Raw genomic sequence first — 21,093 nt, forward strand, 5'->3', positions numbered from 1 at the left:
TAAATCTCTAATCATAAACCCCTAAAACTATAAACACTGATTAATAACTCTTTAAACAGCAAACCCTAAATCTCAAATCATAAACCCTTAAAACTATAAACGATAAACCTTAATCCTAACACCTGAAACCCTAAATCTCAAATCATAAACCCTTAAAACTCTAACCCTTAAACCCCAACATCTAAATCCCAATTCTTAAACCCTAAACCCTAAAACTAACCTTTAAACCCATAAACTATAGATCATAAATCCCAACCTCTAAACTATAACTCATAAATCATAAACCCTAAAATCTAAAAATAAATTTCATATGGATATTAAGTATATATATAATGATTTAATGTAAGAGCAAAAAACAAAACACAAAAAAAGGGAAAAAAAAGTGAAATGGCAAAATGATTGCAAAATGTTACCGTTTTTAAGCTTTATTTTATATGTTAATTTAAAAATTATAAAAATCTTCAAAAAATTAAAAAATTAAAAACTTAAAAATGTAATATTTAATATTTTAGTTCATATTTCAGTTAAAAAGTTTAATATTCAAAATTTTAAAAAAAATTCTGGAAGATGATAAACTCAATACAAAAATTTTGAAAGAAAAAATAAAAAAAAGTTAAAAATGAAAAAAAAATTAAAATTAAACAATAGTGGCGTTTTTTTTTTATCAAAAACACCATAAAAAGTTTAGCTATAGTGGCGTTTTTGGTGAAAACGCCACAAAGACCAATAATTTTTGGTTACCCGCTCATTACTCCATCTTCTTCTCATCTCTGTCGCGCGCCCTAAATCCCCAAATAAAAGTTTGTACTTATTCCTTTTTCCCTTTTACTCTGAAATTTTGCCCCCAAGTTCGCCCCTCTTCTCTCCCTCGTCTCTGCAAATCAGTTTTTTTTCTTCTCATCTCAGTTCTCGCCCATCGCCGTCTCCTCTGATTTTTTTCAGATCTGACTTGTATTCCGTGTCGAATCGTGTTGACACAGGTACTGCACCCCAAATTACCGAGTCAGGGTAACGAAGCTTACCATCCCCTCTTCTCTCTCTCATATTTACAAATCAGGTTTCTTCATTCTCTTCTCATCTCAGTTCTCTCCCACCACCTCCGCTGGTTTTTGCCGAATCTGACCCGTATACTGTGTTGGATCGTGTCGACACAAGTACTGCATCCCAAATTGCTCCGAGCCTGGGTAACGAAGCCTATACTTATGCCTATAATTATGTTTCTCATAGTGTTGTCTTGATTCATTGGCTTTTTTACTTTGTTTGGTTTTTGATATTTTGGATGCAGAGATGGTTCAAATGGCTCAAATGGTTTGTGGCTTTTGTCGTCAATTGCGTTCATATCCTGAAGGAACTCAGCAAGCTAAATGTTCATGTTGTGAAACAGTCAACTTTGTACTTGAAGGTTTCTTTCTCCTTCTCATGTCTATCTCTTGTGTCTAACATAGCTATGGGTTTACAACCCTTCAAGGACTCTTCAAATACATTTATGTCAGACGCATAACCATATTCTATGCTCACACCTGAGTCTGAGTAAGATAGATTGATTTCACTAATTTTAGGCTTGAATTTTACGTTCTTCAAAGAAAAAGTTTGCTTCCTTCATCAACTGTCATTTTATATGGTAGCAGACATTGATACCTTTGATAGCATTCTGTGGTGTATAGTTTTTATTTTATCTTATATTCTGCAGAATGTTGATTTCACTGATTTTAGGCTTGAATTTTACGTTCTTCAAGAAAAAATTTGCTTCCTTCATCAACTGTCATTTTATATGGTAGCAGACATTGATACCTTTGATAGCATTCTGTGTTGTATAGTTTTTATTTTATCTTATATTCTGCAGAATGGGGATGATTCTGTAGATCAAAAACTGGAGAATGAAACAATGGCAGCTTTTGTAAGTTACTTTTCAAGTTCCCCGACACTTATATGTATCACAAATAAACTTTAAGAGTATTTCCTTCTCTTCATGGTTGTTTAGAGCAGGCAAATATTATTCTTTTTTAGGGTGTATTCTGAGTTTTGCACTCAAATTGATTTGTTTGCTTTGGACCATTGTATGATATTCCGAGATAGCGGAAAAGCATGGGGATTTTCTTATGTTTAGTTATATAGATATTGCAATGATTTAACCGATTTTGATCCTGATTTTACTGATTTTAATTACATTGTCATGCAGGTCCAGGCTCTACTTCAACAGATAGTGAGTTCTTATTTTGAACTATTTTGGTATTCTATAAGGAATTTTAGAACAATAAATTTTAAACAGATTTAGCTAATACTACCCTTCCATTACATATTACAGCAACAAAGGTTCCAAACAATGTCTGACTCCATCATTACGAAGAATATCCTTTTCATCTTATCTAGTTGTTTCTATGCGAAGGGATGAGTTGCATAAGTAGTTTCTATAAAGCATTAGGGAAGTTCTGTTTTGTTGATCTTGTGGTTGTTTGGTGGAGGTTTTTAAGAATTTCACTTTTGCAATAAGCAAAATGTGAAAGCTTTTTTATTTGCTTACACCAAGGTTTTAGTCTGTTTTTACATTGATATTATATATACATAATTTTTAAAGAATATTTATAAAAAACAATATTATTCAAGTAAAACAATGATAAATTAAACCGTGTAACATCAAACGAAATTTATATATTCATCATTTTCAGTTGATTTTCTGTATTATTTTTATATATACAAGTAATTGCATTGTTAATAAATTAAGGTTTATTTGATAGAAACAATATTTTTGAGTTATGTTAGGGTGGTATTAATAATTGCTCTTTAAGATAGACATCTATACTATTTATAAAGCCCTTTACTAAGTTGGTATCACCCATCAACTAAGTCTCAATTCAGTTAAGGAAAAATATTTTAATGTCTCTTCACATTTAAAATAAATTATATTATTTGAGGGTACTTTAATATTTTAATATATGCATATGATGATATTTGAACCCATACTAATTAAGTTAGTAAAATCTTAAATTTATCATTTAACTAAAGTTTTATTTTAGCATTTTATACATTCTAATTTTATTATGCTTACTTTATTAATTTAAATTTCGTTCTACTTACAATAGAATCTAATTTTTTATTTTAATATAGTCCATATTTAACGTGTTATTATTAATTAGTTTAAGCACAAATATATATTTTAAAGACATGATTTCCACTTGCATTAATATTCAATTTAAAATGAAGTGAAAAGTGTACCTTGGAATGCATCAGGTTCTCTTCTTGCGACATGTGGGCAAGATAAAACTGTTTGGATTTGGGAAATCTTGCCAGGGAATGAATTTGAGTGTATTCAAGTTTTCAAGGTCATACTCAGGATGTGAAAATGGTTCGGTGGCATCCCACAATGGATATTTTGTTTTCCTGTAGCTATGATAACACTGCAGTATAAGCTAGATGGATCTCCTTCTTTAACAAGACCATAGAAATCTTGGTTGTTTTTGCAAATTTCATTATATGCCAACAAGATTAAGAAATGTGATCAATTTGTGATACATTTACTTTTCCTTATGGGTTTGACGGTCAGAGGATGCTGATGGTGATTGGGACTGTGTGCAAACTTTAGGTGAATCTAGTAAGTACTAAGCCTAGAACTCTTTCTATCTGTTCTGTTTCAGTTCATTTTCTTGTTCATTGTATTGCCTGACATGTACTTTTATATGTACCTATTAAGTATTGTGGTGATGTCTTTGAAATTTTATTATACCTTAAAGATTTTTGTCCACTAGTTTATTAAGTTTTCGGACTACTAAAAACTCTTGTTCCACTAGTTTATGGTCAGTGGTCACTGTTCCACCGTTTGGTCGCTTGCTTATTACTAATAGTAGAATTTAACCAATCTGATATTTGTTTGCGAAAGAGATTAATTATGCATTTTCTTCCATTTTTGTTACTTTGAATTTGGTATGAGCTTTTTCTTTTTCTTTCTTTCCATAAATGTAAATGTGCTTAAAATTTATCTAAAAATTCTCATCGACATAAATTTTCATAAATTGTATTATCTCTCTGTTACTGCAGTACATCGAAGATGTTAAATCTGGGAAAGTAAAGTTTCACTATGGCACCATTAATAAAAGGTTAAGTGTTCTCTTGCTGCTTTTACTAGGTTAAGAAGCGAATGAAGAAGCCTATCTATGTCTACTACCAACTGGACAATTTCAACCAGGATCATCAAAGGTATATCTTTTCTACCTTTACTATAAGTTTTGCGCTATTGCATGCTGGCTGATCTTTAAAATGATGTTAAGGATATCATTTATTTCATTAGCAAACATCGTGCAATATTTTAACTAATACTATTAGCATTTACCATATGCTTTTTTTCACTATAAGTTTTATTGCACAGAGGTATATCTATGTGCTCTATTGCATGCTGGCTGATCTTTAAAATGATGTTAAGGATATCCTTTTTTTCATTAGCAGACATCGTGCAATATTTTAACTAATACTATTAGCATTTACCATACGCTTTTTTTCACTATAAGTTTTGTTGCACTGAGGTATATCTATGTACTCTATTGCATGCTAGCTGATCTTTAAAATGATGTTAAGGATATCCTTTTTTTCATTAGCAAACATCGTGCAATATTTTAACTAATACTATTAGCATTTACCATATGCTTTTTTTCACTATAAGTTTTGTTGCACTGAGGTATATCTATGTGCTCTATAGATATCGTGCAATATTTTAACTAATACTATTAGCATTTACCATATGCTTTTCTTCACTATAAGTTTTGTTGCACTGAAGTATATCTATGTGTTCTATTGCATGCTGGCTGATCTTTAAAATGATGTTAAGGATATCCTTATTTTCATTAGTAGACATCGTGCAATATTTTAACTAATACTATTAGCATTTACCATATGCTTTTTTCCACTATAAGTTTTGTTGCACTGAGGTATATCTATGTGCTCTATTGCATGCTGGCTGATCTTTAAAATGATGTTAAGATATCCTTTTTTTCATTAGCAGACATCGTGCAATATTTTAACTAATACTATTAGCATTTACCATTTGCTTTTTACATGAATCCATATGATTTTTGGGTTTTATGGAAGTTTGTATCTCTTAAACTGGAATAACAACCATCAGTATGAGTTTCTATTAATGTCCTCTAGATATGAAATCAAATTGTGTTGAATCAAATTGTAAAACCACCGGAATGTTTGTGTCCTCTTAATATCAAACTCTAGAGTCTAGAATCCAGGCACCTCAGTGTGGATAATAGATTGTAACTAGATTTTTCTGCCAAAGTGACGAAAAATTTGATTATTTGGTTTTGCATCCTTTAGAAATTGAAGGTGTGGCAGAGGATTCAATCTCTTCAAGCTGGAAAAGCCAAGGGTTAACACTTCTTCAAGTGGAACGCTATTTAATGTTGCATTCCATGGTCATTCATCTTAGTCGGAACTTGAATTTTGTGTTATGGAAACAGGGATTTGTAGCTACCTTGTGTACCAGCTTCTTTAACCATGATGGTTAATTATTACGAGTTTTGTAGCTTCTTTTATAATTGGCTTAGCTAATATAGATCAGATGAGCTGTGAGTTAGATTGCCCATTTATTTAAACATAATATTTAAATTCTAAATTTAAATTCATTAATTTAGTTTTAAAGTTAAAATTTTAATAGAAAATTTAATTCAATAAATATTTTTTTATTTATCCTTAAAAGTATATAGTTTAAAAGTTCAAATTTCAAAAATAAAACATAATATAATATTTATCATAGAAAATAAATATTATTTAATTCAAAAATATTTTTTAAAGTTTATATTCTTTACCGGCGTTTGTAAAAAAGCGCCGCTAAAAGTCTGTTATATAGTGGCGTTTTTAGAAAAAGCGATCCTAAAGGTTATGTTTTTTACGGCTCATGACCTTTAGCGGCGTTTTGGGAAAAGCGCCGCTAAAGGTCATGGTCTTTAGCAGTGTTTGCGGGAAAAGCGTCGTTAAAGGTCAAGGTCTTTAGCAACGATTGCGGGAAAAGCGCCGCTAAAGACCATGACCTTTAGCGGCATTTGCTATAACGGCGTTTTTTTCGGCGCTTGTGAAAACGCCGCTAAAAGTCTGTTCTCCTGTAGTGCACCTCTGTTCATAAACCATAAAACGAATATGAACGATACCTTAACTAAATTTGGGGTTTTAGTTGTGTGAAGTCTTGAAATTTCTAGTGTTCAAATTCAAGTTTACCCTATTGAATTTAACTTGGCTTATATGACATGTAATAAGACCATTGGTCATGTTATGAAATAGTTCATAGGTATTTGTAAGGTATATGTATTGTGCATTTGATATTATGGTTTGGGCAACTAGTTAAGATATGCATGTTTAATCCTAAGTTTGTGCATAAATGGTCAAGCATGAAATGGTAAGTTGGTCATAAATGAAGTATGGCATGTTGGGTTGAATATGATATGGTAAGTTTGGCTTGAGTTAAGTAAGACATTTCAAGATATATTGTGAGTCATTTGAAGCATGTTTTGACTTGTATTTGTAGTGAAGGAAATGAAATGTGAAAGTGTTGTATTGTGGTGTCAATACGGGCACATTGATAAGTTATTTAGGTGTTTGGATGGATAAATTGTTGTCTTTAGTGGTAAGGTGACTTTTTGGCATGAACAGAAGTTGCTAAGATAAGATTTTTACCATTATTGGGATAAGTATCAATACTTGACCAAATGAATAGTATACAAATAAAACAAAATGCCAAAATAGCATCGATTTTCAATTGAGTATCGATACTTTTCATAAAATATCGATACCACCAACTAATTATCATTACCATTGCTTTTCAAGGAAAACATAATTGAATTTTGGTATCGATTTTTATAAAGGTATCGATATCAACTACGAAAGTTTCATTTTAGTGTTAAAACTTATTGCTTTTGAGATTTAATTCTATTATATGACTAAAGTTCATAAATAAATCCTGATAAGCTATAAAAGTAATATATTTTAATCTCATTCTTAATGCGTTTTTGGATGATTAATTATGCAAATTAGTGAATTTGATGCTTCTAATTCTTTAAATTCATGTTTCTATACTTAGGAAAGCATTTGGGAGCGAAAAGAGTGAAAAACAAGCCAAAATCGGATAAAAGGAGCTGCTTTAAGGATCCACATGCCAATAAGCCAGCTTGTGTTGATTCCGCACTCTGCTTCCCAAATATGCGAAAAAAACTCAATTTTTAGTCTTTCTGAGCATTCTAAAGACTATAAATACCAATTAGAATAATAGAGAATGGAGCAATCAGAGAAGATCGAAGAAAACACTCAAAGAATGCCATCGGTGTAACGCCCCAATTTTCGGGAATTCTGTGAATGTTGGCATAGGTTTAATTATGTTAGTGGGCCTCTAGAAGGCTCAAGCTTAAGATAGAACCCGGCAATTTTAGTTAATTTTTGTTCCATAAGAAAAAGGGGGTGAAATTATGAAATAGAACCTATGTGAAAATGTTTGAAAATGCTATAGGCTAAATTGAAGTGGCCAAATAAATAGGAGTGCAAAATAGGAGGATTTGCATGACAAACCTCCCATTTTACATGAAGTGGCCAGCCATCATGTTGTTGTAGACAAAATGTGCACTTGATATCCATAATTTATGGTACAAATTGATACAAATTGATAATGGGTTAGGTAAATGTTCCATGATAATGGGTTAGGTAAATGTTCCATGATAGGAATTTCATGTCTTTTATATTAAAGAATTAAATGGATGAAATATGAAATTTTATTAAAAGAAAAAGGGGTGAAAAGAACAAAGTTTTGTCCATCTTTGTTCATCATAGCCTAAAGTTAGAGAAGAGAAACGAGAGGAGAAAGTTCTTGAATGTTCGGTCACTTGGGGAAGAAAATTGAAGGTAAGTTCATGGTAGTTTGCTTCTATCTTGATGTTCGTGAGTTCTTCTTGATTCTACCTTAACTCTTGAAGCATATTTTGGTTTTATTTGTGTTGTGAGCATTTAGTCATGAATTAAAATGAAGGAAATGGTTGTTGTTTCATGTTCTTTTGATGAAAAATGGAAGATAGGTGAAGTTGAGCCAAACAAATGAGCATGCACGTGCCTTAAATGCTAAGGGGAAAAATCGGCTAACATGTTGTGCTTTAAAATGATGAAATGGAGATTATACTTAAGTAAAATCATAGATATGTGATGATTGATTGGTGATATACATGTTTAAATAACAAGCATTCAAGTTAGGTGTGAAAGAGTGATTTGGTAATAAATCTGCTTGGGACAGCAGCAGTAACGTGATTTTAGAAAATCACCATAAATTGTGGGAGATGAGTTATAAGCTGAATAAATTATGTAATTAAAGCTTAATGAGTCTAGTTTCAAATGGAATAGATGAGAACATATTTTGAATTCTGTACAATGAGAAATTTGATTCGTAATGAAGAGTGGTCAGATTAGTCAAACAATGAAACATGAGAAACTTTAAGAAAAATCTGGTATTGATTGGCCATACCAAAAATTCTGAAAATTTTATGGATAGAAGATATATGAGTCTATTTTCAGGAAAAATTAACGGCACTTGATTTGGAGTTTCGTAACTCCATTTATAAATAATTTAGTAACTGTTGCTCAGGAAGACAGCTTGCAGTGAAATTATGATTATGTGGTAAACATTGACAAAAATTTGTTCATGAGTTGCTTATTGTTTTCTTATAAGCTTACTATGATCTGTAGGTGTGGTTGGCCGAATATTGTAAGGGGTTAATACATAGTTCGTATTTGAATAGTTAGATTAATGTGTTAGTAATCCAATTGTAGGCAGTTCGTGTGTGGATCTCGTCAGCATATCGTCACAAACAGGTGTGTAACTAACACCCTCTTTCTTAGTCTGGATCGGCAAAATTCGAAAACCCGAAATGCCGAAAATCGGTATTTTGTAGATTTGCGAGTGTGCGAATGCTCGTGAGGTAAATCGATTAATGTTTTTGGTAAACTGCAAAATTTGGACTGCAAATTGCATAATTTTTGTGCCCTCGATATTTTTGGGCTTAATGGGCCAAAATTGGAATGATGGGCCAACGGGCCCAATTCGGTAAGAACCCTCGGTACATGATTCTGTTAGTACGTGAAAAGTAGGAATATGCATGAAAAACCCTAAAATAAATAAATTACTGAAATACCTTTAAAAGTAGAAAATTTACAGTTTTACCCCTAGTAGATAAATTATCGAAATACCCCTAGGGTTAAATTGACCTAAATGCATGTTTGACTGTTGTTATTTACTGCATGCCATGTTGTTATTATCTGATGCATGGGATTGGGATATTGATGGAGGAAGTACTGAAAGTGGCTTGTCCACGTACTAGAGGCTTTGCCTCAATTTACTGTTAACTGAGCAGCAAGGCTGCAACTGTGGAGTGTTGGGCTGGGTGGGTTGAGCTATTCCCCACATGGAGTGTAGGGCTAGTACGGGTGGAGTGTAGTGGTTGGTGGGTTGAGTAGTCTCCCCAAATGGGCTTGCATATGTTATTGATGTTGCATGTCTTTTGAAATGGGCCTATGGGCCATACTGTTATCTGAATAAAGGGCTAAGGCCCAGTTTATTGTAATCTAAAAAGGGCTCTGGTCCAGTACCACTGTTACCTGAATGGGCTTAGACCCAATAGGCTTGAGCTGACATGGGCTTTGAATGGGTTTTCCTTACACACTGAGTTTCCCCAAACTCACCCATTTTATTTTCATCCACGTAGGTAATCCCCAACCATAGTGGGCTTGGAGCTGTGAGGGAATTCGGAGTGGCCACCCGTTCTGAAAGTTTGATTTTCTTCTGGTGAACTAGACATCCTTTTATTTACGTTTGAAGTTTTGGGTTTTTAAATGTAATAAGGCCGCTTAATTATTTTTTATGGTTTTAATATGTATTACTAAGATAGGTATTACTTATTTTAACTGTTGAAATTGGATAGCTTTAGGGCGCGTTTTCAAAAACAACAATTGATTTCAAAATAACACGACAACAAGCAAAGCTTCCGCAATGAAAGTATTTTCCAAAATTAATCACTTTTCCTAAAAATGACTTAATCAAATCGGTTTCCTAGAAATATCCATGACGTTAAGGTGTGGTAATGGCGGTATGCATGTCTAGGATTGGATCCGAAGGGAGCTTGGTACTTAAGCAGTCCGATGGACTCACCACCTCTTTTCCGGTTTCCTACCTGGTGCACAGCTTCCATTCACTTTAACCTATAATGAAATTATCTTTTAAAACACTAAGTAAGTTTTTCTAGATCAATAATATAAAATGTTTTGAACGCTTCGATGTGGCATGTCGGATCCGGTCATAACGTCTGGGCCGGGTTTGGGGTGTTACATTTAATGGTATCAGAGCCTAGGTTACAACAACTCAGCTGTGGAATGGGTTTACAAAAATAAATATTTTCGAAAACGAAAATTTTATAAAGAATGCGAAAAACTCGATTTTCAAAATTTAGATATTTAGAAGGTGACATTCCGAATCTCCGGCTCAAGTCTGTAAGTATTACTCTGAACTTCTCTGAATATTTTTCTGAATTATCTGTCTGTACTAAAATCCTGCTAGGATACTCTAGATAGGATGATACTGAAACCATAGAAAAATTTGATAAGAGACTGAAACTGTAGCTAGACTTCGATTCTGCGAAAACAAACTCTGAATTACTATCTGATTCATAAAACATCTATAATAAACACTGGAATATTGAATCAATGCATAAAAAATCGTAATCAAGATAATACGATATGAGTATAAGAGTCGTTCGTGGAAGAGGCCGTGGATAGGGCCGAGGAAGTGCTCGAGCGAGATCTTCGTCTTCGAGACATATGCCAGCGGTGGATGCACCGGTACCACCGGCAACAGAGGTAGAGTCTCATGACCGCGGTGTCGAGGATGATGCCCTGTCACAGGCAATGCTTCGTGTTCTAGAAAGGGTTACCGGGGCAAGTACGGGCAATGGAGTTCGAGGATCTATTTCTGAACGACTTCGGGCTAACGGAGCGGAGATCTTTAGAGGCGTGTCTGGTATAGCCCCGAATATGGCGGAATATTGGTTGGAGGCCACAGAACGGATTATGGACAACTTGGACTGCTTTGAGAAGATTGTGAGTGGGGTATCTGTACTAAGTCCTTTGGGTCACTCGGTTAGGGTAGACAAACTGTATAGAGATGTACCCTTAGAAACTCAAGGTAGGATTTTCCCTGGAGATCTGATAGAGTTACCGTTCGGAGAATTTGATCTCATTTTGGGAATGGACTGGCTTGTTAAGCATAAAGCGACCCTGGATTGTGCTGCTAACCGAATGGTGTTAAGGACCACAAAGGATGAGGAGGTTATGGTGATAGGTGAGCGAAGGGATTATTTGTCCAATGTGGTGTCGGCATTAAGAGCCGAGAAGTGGATTGGGAAAGGTTGTGAGGCCTATTTGGCATTTTTAAGTCAGTCGAAAGAGGAGGGACTGACAGTGGATAAGGTTAGGACCGTAAAGGAGTTCCAAGATGTTTTTCTAGAGGAGCTTCCAAGATTGCCTCCGAATCGAGAAGTTGAGTTTGGAATAGATTTGTTGCCTGGAACGGCCCCTGTGTCCATCGCACCGTATAGGATGGCACCTATAAAGAATAAGTATCCACTGCCAAGGATTGATGATCTATTTGACCAGCTTAGAGGAGCTTCTGTATTTTCCAAGATCGACCTTCGATCTGGATATCATCAGTTAAGGGAGAAGGAACTCTTTGTAAAGTTTAGCAAGTCTGAACTTTGGTTGAGGGAGGTAACCTTCTTAGGACATGCGGTCTCTGCTGAGGGGATTAAGGTGGACCCTTGGAAAATTGAAGCGATTTTGGAGTGGAAGCCGCCTAGGTCAGTGTCGAAAATACGGAGTTTCCTAGGATTGGCAGGATACTACAGAAGGTTTGTGGAAGGTTTTCCTGTGATGGCAGCACCTCTGACAAAACTCATAAGGAAAGGAGTACCGTTTGTATGGACTGAGAAGCAGCAGGAAGCTTTTGAGAAGTTGAAGAAAGTTCTAACTGAAACACCTGTGTTGATTCAGCCAGAGTCTGGGAAGGATTTTAGTGTGTACAGTGACGCATCACACGTGGGTTTGGGCTGCGTGTTAATGCAAGAGGGTAAGGTGGTTGCATATGCATCACGACAGCTTAAGCCTCATGAGGGGAACTATCTGACTCATGATTTAGAGTTGGCAGCAGTGATATTTGCACTTAAGATTTGGAGACATTACTTGTACGGAGAGAGGTGTATTATATACACTGACCATAAGAGTCTTAAGTATTTGTTGACTCAAAAGGAGCTGAACCTTAGGCAAAGGAGATGGATTGAGTTACTTAAGAATTATGACTGTTCGATCGAGTATCACCCAGGCAAGGCTAATGTGGTAGCCGATGCTCTAAGTCTTAGAGCTGTATCTGATCTAAGAGCAATGTTTGCTCGTCTAAGTCTGTATGATGATGGAAGTCTGTTGGCTGAGTTGCAAGTGAGGCCAACCTAGGTGGATCAGATTAAGGAAAAGCAGTTGAACGATGAGTCTTTGGTCGCTCGTTTCCAACAAGTTAAGGAAGGGGAAACTTCTGAGTTTGGGTTAAATGGCGAAGGAGTTCTGTGTTTCCGAGGAAGAATTTGTGTTCCAAAGGACTCTGATTTGAGGCAGACAATATTGAAGGAAGCTCATGGAGGACTTTATGCCATGCATCCTGAAGGGAACAAGTTGTATCACGACTTGCGAGAATTGTACTGGTGGCCTGGACTTAAACGAGAAGTAACGGAGTTTGTAGGGAAATGTCTGACATGCCAGCAAGTGAAAGCTGAGCATCAATTACCTTTTGGACTGTTGCAGCCAGTGAAGATACCACTTTGGAAGTGGGAGAGGGGAACCATGGACTTTGTGAGTGGGCTGCCCTTGACACCATCGAAGAAAGACTCAGTGTGGGTGATTGTGGATAGGTTGACCAAATCGGCCCATTTTATACCTGTATGTACTCACTTTTCACTTCAAAAGTTAGCCAAGCTGTATGTGGCGGAGATTGTACGACTTCATGGAGTCCCAGTTTCGATTGTCTCTGACCGGGATCCCAGATTCACATCTCGATTTTGGCAAAAGTTGCATGAGGCGTTGGGGACGCGATTGAACTTTAGTACGACTTTCCATCCCCAAACTGATGGTCAGTCAGAGAGGGTTATTCAGATTCTGGAGGACATGTTGAGGGGATGCGTGATTGACTTTCGAGGTAGTTGGGAGGATTACTTGCTGTTAGCAGAATTTGCGTACAATAACAGTTACCAGGCGAGTATTCGAATGGCACTATATGAAGCACTATATGGACGAAGGTGTCGTACACCTAATTGTTGGATTGAACTAGGAGAGCGACAAATTCTTGGACCAGAGTTGGTAGCTGATACTGAGGATAAGGTCAGAATAATTAGGGACCGGTTAAAAGAAACATCTGATAGGCAAAAGTCGTATGCAGATTTGAAGCATAAGGAGATTGAGTACTCAGTAGGTGATATTGTCTTCTTAAAGGTTTCTCCTTGGAAGAAGATATCAAGGTTCGGTAAGAAGGGCAAGTTGAGTCCGCGGTTCATTGGGCCTTATCGGGTTTTGAAGCGAGTAGGCCCAGTGGCTTATCAGTTGGAATTGCCTCCAGAGTTAGACAGGATTCACGATGTTTTTCACGTCTCCATGTTAAGGCGTTATCGTGCTGACCCTGCTCATGTCCTGCCAGTTGCAGAAATTGAAGTTCAGACTGATTTGACCTTTGAGGCGGAGCCTGTGCAAATATTGGCTCGAGATGTTAAGGTTCTCAGAAGGAAATCTGTCCCATTAGTGAAAGTACTTTGGCGTAATCATGGAAGGGAAGAAGCTACTTGGGAATCAGAAGAGACTATGCGTCAACAATACCCTCAACTAGTTGGATCAGGAAAATTTCGAGGACGAAATTTCTTTAAGGAGGGTAGAGTTGTAACGCCCCAATTTTCGGGAATTCTGTGAATGTTGGCATAGGTTTAATTATGTTAGTGGGCCTCTAGAAGGCTTAAGCTTAAGATAGAACCCGGCAATTTTAGTTAATTTTTGTTCCATAAGAAAAAGGGGGTGAAATTATGAAATAGAACCTATGTGAAAATGTTTGAAAATGCTATAGGCTAAATTGAAGTGGCCAAATAAATAGGAGTGCAAAATAGGAGGATTTGCATGACAAACCTCCCATTTTACATGAAGTGGCCAGCCATCATGTTGTTATAGACAAAATGTGCACTTGATATCCATAATTTATGGTACAAATTGATACAAATTGATAATGGGTTAGGTAAATGTTCCATGATAATGGGTTAGGTAAATGTTCCATGATGGGAATTTCATGTCTTTTGTATTAAAGAATTAAATGGATGAAATATGAAATTTTATTAAAAGAAAAAGGGGTGAAAAGAACAAAGTTTTGTCCATCTTTGTTCATCATAGCCTAAAGTTAGAGAAGAGAAAGGAGAGGAGAAAGCTCTTGAATGTTCGGTCACTTGGGGAAGAAAATTGAAGGTAAGTTCATGGTAGTTTGCTTCTATCTTGATGTTCTTGAGTTCTTCTTGATTCTACCTTAACTCTTGAAGCATATTTTGGTTTTAGTTGTGTTGTGAGCATTTAGTCATGAATTAAAATGAAGGAAATGGTTGTTGTTTCATGTTCTTTTGATGAAAAATGGAAGATAGGTGAAGTTGAGCCAAACAAATGAGCATGCATGTGCCTTAGATGCTAAGGGGAAAAATCGGCTAACATGTTGTGCTTTAAAATGATGAAATGGAGATTATACTTAAGTAAAATCATAGATATGTGATGATTGATAGGTGATATAAATGTTTAAATAACAAGCATGCAAGTTAGGTGTGAAAGAGTGATTTGGTAATAAATCTGCTTGGGACAGCAGCAGTAACGTGACTTTGGAAAATCACCATAAATTGTGGGAGATGAGTTAGAAGCTAAATAAATTATGTAATTAAAGCTTAATGAGTCTAGTTTCAAATGGAATAAACGAGAACCTATTTTGAATTCTTTACAATGATAAATTTGATTCGTAATGAAGAGTGGTCAGATTAGTCAAACAGTGAAACATGGGAAACTTTAAGAAAAATCTGGTATTGATTGGTCATACCAAAAATTCTGAAAATTTTATGGATAGAAGATATATGAGTCTATTTTCAGGAAAAATTAACGGCACTTGATTTTGAGTTTCGTAACTCCAGTTATAAATAATTTAGTAACTGTTGCTCAGGAAGACAGCTTGCAGTGAAATTATGATTATGTGGTAAACATTGACAAAAATTTGTTCATGAGTTGCTTATTGTTTTCTTATAAGCTTACTATGATCTGTAGGTGTGGTTGGCCGAATATTGTAAGGGGTTAATACGTAGTTCGTATTTGAATAGTTAGATTAATGTGTTAGTAATCCAATTGTAGGCAGTTCGTGTGTGGATCTCGTCAGCATATCGTCACAAACAGGTGTGTAACTAACACCCTCTTTCTTAGTCTGGATTGGCAAAAGTCGAAAACCCGAAATGCCGAAAACCAGTATTTTGTAGATTTGCGAGTGTGCGAATGCTCGTGAAGTAAATCGATTAATGTTTTTGGTAAGCTACAAAATTTGGACTGCAAAGTGCATAATTTCTGTGCCCTCGATATTTTTGGGCTTAATGGGCCAAAATTGGAATAATGGGCCAACGGGCCCAATTCGATAAGAACCCTCGGTACGTGATTCTGTTAGTACGTGAAAAGTAGGAATATCCATGAAAAACCCTAAAATAAATAAATTACTGAAATACCTTTAAAAGTGGAAAATTTATAGTTTTACCCCTAGTAGTTAAATTACCGAAATACCCCTAGGGTTAAATTGACCTAAATGCATGTTTGACTGTTGTTATTTACTGCATGCCATGTTGTTATTATCTGATGATGGGATTGGGATATTGACGGAGGAAGTACTGAAAGTGGCTTGTCCACTTACTGGAGGCTTTGCCTCAATTTACTGTTAACTGAGCAGCAAGGCTGCAACTGTGGAGTGTTGGGCTGGGTGCGTTGAGCTATTCCCCACATGGAGTGTAGGGCTGGTACGGGTGGAGTGTAATGGTTGGTGGGTTGAGTAGTCTCCCCAAATGGGCTTGCATATGTTATTGATGTTGCATGTCTTTTGAAATGGGCCTATGGGCCATACTGTTATCTGAATAAGGGGCTAAGGCCCAGTTTGTTGTAATCTGAAAAGGGCTCTGGTCTAGTACCACTATTACCTGAATGGGCTTAGGCCCAATAGGCTTGAGCTGACTTGGGCTTTGAATGGGTTTTCCTTACACACTGAGTTTCCCCAAACTCACCCATTTTGTTTTCATCCAAGCAGGTAATCCCCAACCATAGTGGGCTTGGAGCTGTGAGGGAATTCGGAGTGGCCACCCGTTCTGAAAGTTTGATTTTCTTCTGGTGAACTAGACATCCTTTTATTTACGTTTGAAGTTTTGGGTTTTTAAATGTAATAAGGCCGCTTAATTATTTTTTATGGTTTTAATATGTATTACTAAGATAGGTATTACTTATTTTAACTGTTGAAATTGGATAGCTTTAGGGAGCGTTTTCAAAAACAACAATTGATTTCAAAATAACACGACAACAAGCAAAGCTTCCGCAATGAAAGTATTTTCCAAAATTAATCACTTTTCCTAAAAATGACTTAATCAAATCAGTTTTCTAGAAATATCCATGACGTTAAGGTGTGGTAATGGCGGTATGCATGTCTAGGATTGGATCCGAAGGGAGCTTGGTACTTAAGCAGTCCGATGGACTCACCACCTCTTTTCCGGTTTCCTACCTGGTTCACAGCTTCCATTCACTTTAACCTATAATGAAATTATCTTTTAAAACACTAAGTAAGTTTTTCTGGATCAACAATATAAAATGTTTTGAACGCTTCGATGTGGCATGTCGGATCCGGTCATAACGTCTGGGCCGGGTTTGGGGTGTTACAATCGGAATCAACTCGGAAGAGGATATCTCTCAAGATCGAAGATCTCCATTTAATTTCTTTCAAAGTTTTATTGAGTTTCTTTATGTCTTGTGGTTATCTTAACTTTGAGATGTTTCTATTCAGGATTATGAACTAAATTCCCTAGATACCTAGGAAGGATGAAACCTATGATGAATCTTATTATTTGATTTCTAATTTACATGATAAATAATTTATTCTTGTTCTCAATTATGTATGCTTATTTCTTGTTTTAATATTTTCAGGATATTAAATCATGTTTAATGTGCTTATTTCAGTGGAGCAAAAGTCCCTATTTAAAAGGAGATCTAGCATAATTAAGTGGAATTGCATGCAATCCTAGAAATAAAACGACATAAATCTACGGATTAGAGTCAAATCTAATAAGGGAATCCATAGATCGAGTTAATGCGACGATAGGGTTTTTAATTAGAATGAAATTTCAATTAATCAACATAGAGTCAGTTGTTCTTACTCTCGAAAGAGATATTAACATAATTTAGGGATTTCTACGGATCAAGTCATAAGTAATAAATTGTTTAATTCAAATTCATAGTAATAGGTGAAATCTAGGTGGATTCTTTCCTGAGTATTGTTTATATCATTGTTATCTTTGATTATTTTCCTATTTCATTCTTTGTTGCGTTATTAGATAAATTACTTCAGTAATTTTAGATTAAAACACATCACCCCAGTTTGTGGCTAGATAATAAGAAGACAGTAATTACTAATACTTTTAGTCCTCGTGGATGCGATATTCCCTACTCACCATAGTTATACTATTATTCGATAGGTGCGCTTGCCTTTGCCGTATTTATTGTTAGTTTAGTGAACATCGGATCCCCTTCAAATTTTAAAATTTAATTATATATATTAGTTTACATGTAATTGATGTTTTTAATATTAGAGTTTCGTGTATAATAAAGTGATTATCAATGATCTAGCTTTGTCGTAACATCACTTGCTCAGGTCCAGCATCCGGGTTAGGTAAGGGGTGTTACACCCACACCCTTGGTTGCGACCCTAACCCAGTATTTTGCTTACTGGGGATCTGCGATGGGCCGCGGCCTTCGCCTTCACAGATCCTCCTATCTTGCCACTTGTATTTTATTTTAATAAGAATTTAGGTCGTACAAATTTAACAATATGTGAATGTGAAAGTTCATTAGTGACTATACGTGTTAAAGTAAAAACTATAAGTTATAAGTTAATTTAAATGAGTTTATGTTTTGAAAATGAATTAAAAGTTCAAGTATATCAGTGAAAGAAATTGTGTGAATAAATATTATTAAAATTAATATATATATAAAAGGTAAGATTGAATTCAATCGAGTACTTACTAAACTATTCACATAACTTAACACGTTTGTTTAACATGTAGGTGAAACAAAGTAGATTGAAAGTATATGGATAACTTTTTTTCATGAAAATTGCTACTTCAACTTGAATCACATAATTAATCCAAGCTACAAAACCAAGTTTTTTTTTTTTGGTATATATATAAATTTTAGACTTTAGAGATGACATATACTTAGGTTTGGTAGTGTAATATGAACTATAAATGTATAACAGAAATGTTATAGTGTAGTATATGAATATGATTTCAAAAGATGATTATGTGCTTAAATGTAACTTCTCTTTTGTTATTGGATTGACAATAATTTTAAATTTAATTAGTATTCTTAATATATTATTGAAAAAGAAACTTATATTAATATTTTACTCAACTGTCGCCGACTTCTCTCCCTTACCGGCGACCTAATCGGCCATCTCATCAACTCTATCACCGGCGGTCTGACTCCAGTCAATTAAGTTCTGCTTGTTGTCTTTATTTTTGCTGTTTTGCGTCAGTATAGAGGCTGTTGATCTCTGGAAACTCCATTACCATCGACCTTGTTTTATTCTTCATCTTCTTATATTATTCAGTTTTGGGTTCAATTTTCTAGTTTCTTTATTGTAGATCTGTATTATTATGGTTGAGAACAGAGATCTTGATCTCTATGAGCCATTGTTAAAAAAACAAATTACATAGTTGTTGATCTCTATTGGCAGTCTCCTACTAATGAAATGAAGCCCCCAATCTTCTCCACTTGTTTGCCTACATTTGCTTCTCCTCGGGGATTTACCATTTTGTCTTGAATTTGGGTTTAAAAAAAAAATACAGACATCGTCGTGATCTCTCTTTATGCATTTTGCCGACATTAACAGGGTTCTTGATCTCTATTAGTAGTCTCCTACTAATTAAAACAACATTGAAGAATCTAAACCGCAGATAATACAACTCATTAAATGGTTTCGTTACAAGCAAATTCGTTCTAATTCTAATTAGTAACTTATATGTAATATATTTAACATTTTTTATTATTAAGGTTATATAATATATTAATTATTATAAAATAAATTTAGATTGATAAATATATTTATGTCGAATTTATTTTAGGGTAAATTACATAATCAGTCACCTAACTTTGGATTAGATACATAAACCTCATGGTTTTGTTCCACAAAAGATGCCATAACCAAAGTTTCTGCATATGTATTGTAGTAGATCCTCAAAGATTCTCAATGTAGTTTTCTATTCCTTGTTTCCTTATGCAAAAATACCGTGTTACCTTTTGCAGAAAACTAGCAAAAACTTATCCAAAAAATTAAGTCAAAAGCCATGAGGCCCGGTGTGGCATTAAAGCCCGGAACACCAATTGAGAGGTTTATCGTGGTCTCCTTCTTCTTCTCCTCCTCCTCCTCCTCCTCCTCCTCTTCTTCTTCTTTTTTTCTCTAATCCTAAAATGGTGCTGGTAAGGTTGTTAAATTAGAGTAACTGGCCAGCTGGACGGTTTTTTCATACCAACGACACCATCAACTGCTATGTCACTTTGCCGTGACGTCTATGACGAAAAACGGAAAAAAGAACTGTTTTACAACTTTTCAAAAGTTGAGTGACTGAAATGAAACTTAGGTGACTGTTTTGTCAGCTACCCCAAAGTTTTGAGTGACTATTGGTGTAATTTACCCTTTGTTTTATTAAGAATAACTTTAAAAAATTATTTTTGAAAATTTTTTCAAACAATAACAAAATAAAATTATGCAGAATTACTTAAACTTTCGAAAAATATTAATTTTTTAAAAATTAATCAATTTTTATTAGCTTTTAATCAATTTTTTTAAAAATATTAATTTCAGATATTAGTTTTTATTCTTATTTTAAAAACAAACACGGTATAAAATCAAATCCATTGTCGTCCAGTGGTTAGGTTATCTGGCTTTCACCTAGGAGACCCGGGTTCAATTCCCGGCAATGGAAAAAAACTTTTACAACTTTTAATCTCTCCTCTTCTCGAGCTCTGATTTTCTTCTTCTCTGTAATTTTTTTTAAATTACTTGAAATCTCTCATCCTGTTTGAAAAACCTTCTTCTCGAGCTCTCTGCTTTTCTTCTTGTCTATGATTTTCTAAATTTCTTGAGATCTGGACATTACAACAAATTTAAGGTATACTTCTTCTTTTCTTTCAAAATCTAAGTTTAAATTTTCTTTCTTTCATCCAAAATCTGGATACTTTACCAATTTATTAAAACTTGAAATATTTTGGGGAGATTAAGGTTTGCATTTTTGTTTATATTTTTCACTTTCTTTTCTACTAGTCAATTTTGGCTGTAAATTTACTTGCTACTGGCAATTTTGCTAAAATAAATATATTCTTTATTATAAAAGAAATCACGATTTAGCTATTCAACTATATTTATTTTCCCACCTTAGTTTTCTATTTTGATATTTAAACTTTGCACCGTTACTCATTTTGGTACTTAACAGCCAATGACATTAAAATAAAGTTGGCCAATCAAGATGTGCCTTGTTACCGATGACATTGTAGGTTTGATATGGCACATTAATTGGTGATGTGGCATGTTGATCGGCATTGGCTGTGTTGACTAATTGTTGATTGATGTCAACCAACATTAACCTACTGTTGGCCTACGTTGATAGATTGTTGGTCAGTCAAAAAATTATTTAAAAATTATAAAATTATTTTAAAAAACTTGTAAAAATTATGAAAATA

At 34.8% G+C, this 21,093-nt stretch overlaps 1 non-coding gene across 1 annotated transcript; it reads left to right on the forward strand.

The window, feature by feature from the left end:
- The first annotated feature begins 20,267 nt into the window (after window positions 1-20,267).
- Window positions 20,268-20,339, forward strand: TRNAE-UUC (transfer RNA glutamic acid (anticodon UUC)). The gene has a single exon. It is a non-coding gene; the product is annotated as a tRNA-Glu (tRNA).
- Window positions 20,340-21,093: the final 754 nt, after the last annotated feature.

Source organism: Gossypium hirsutum, chromosome A11 (genome assembly GCF_007990345.1).
Source record: "Gossypium hirsutum isolate 1008001.06 chromosome A11, Gossypium_hirsutum_v2.1, whole genome shotgun sequence".
NCBI lineage: Eukaryota > Viridiplantae > Streptophyta > Magnoliopsida > Malvales > Malvaceae > Gossypium > Gossypium hirsutum.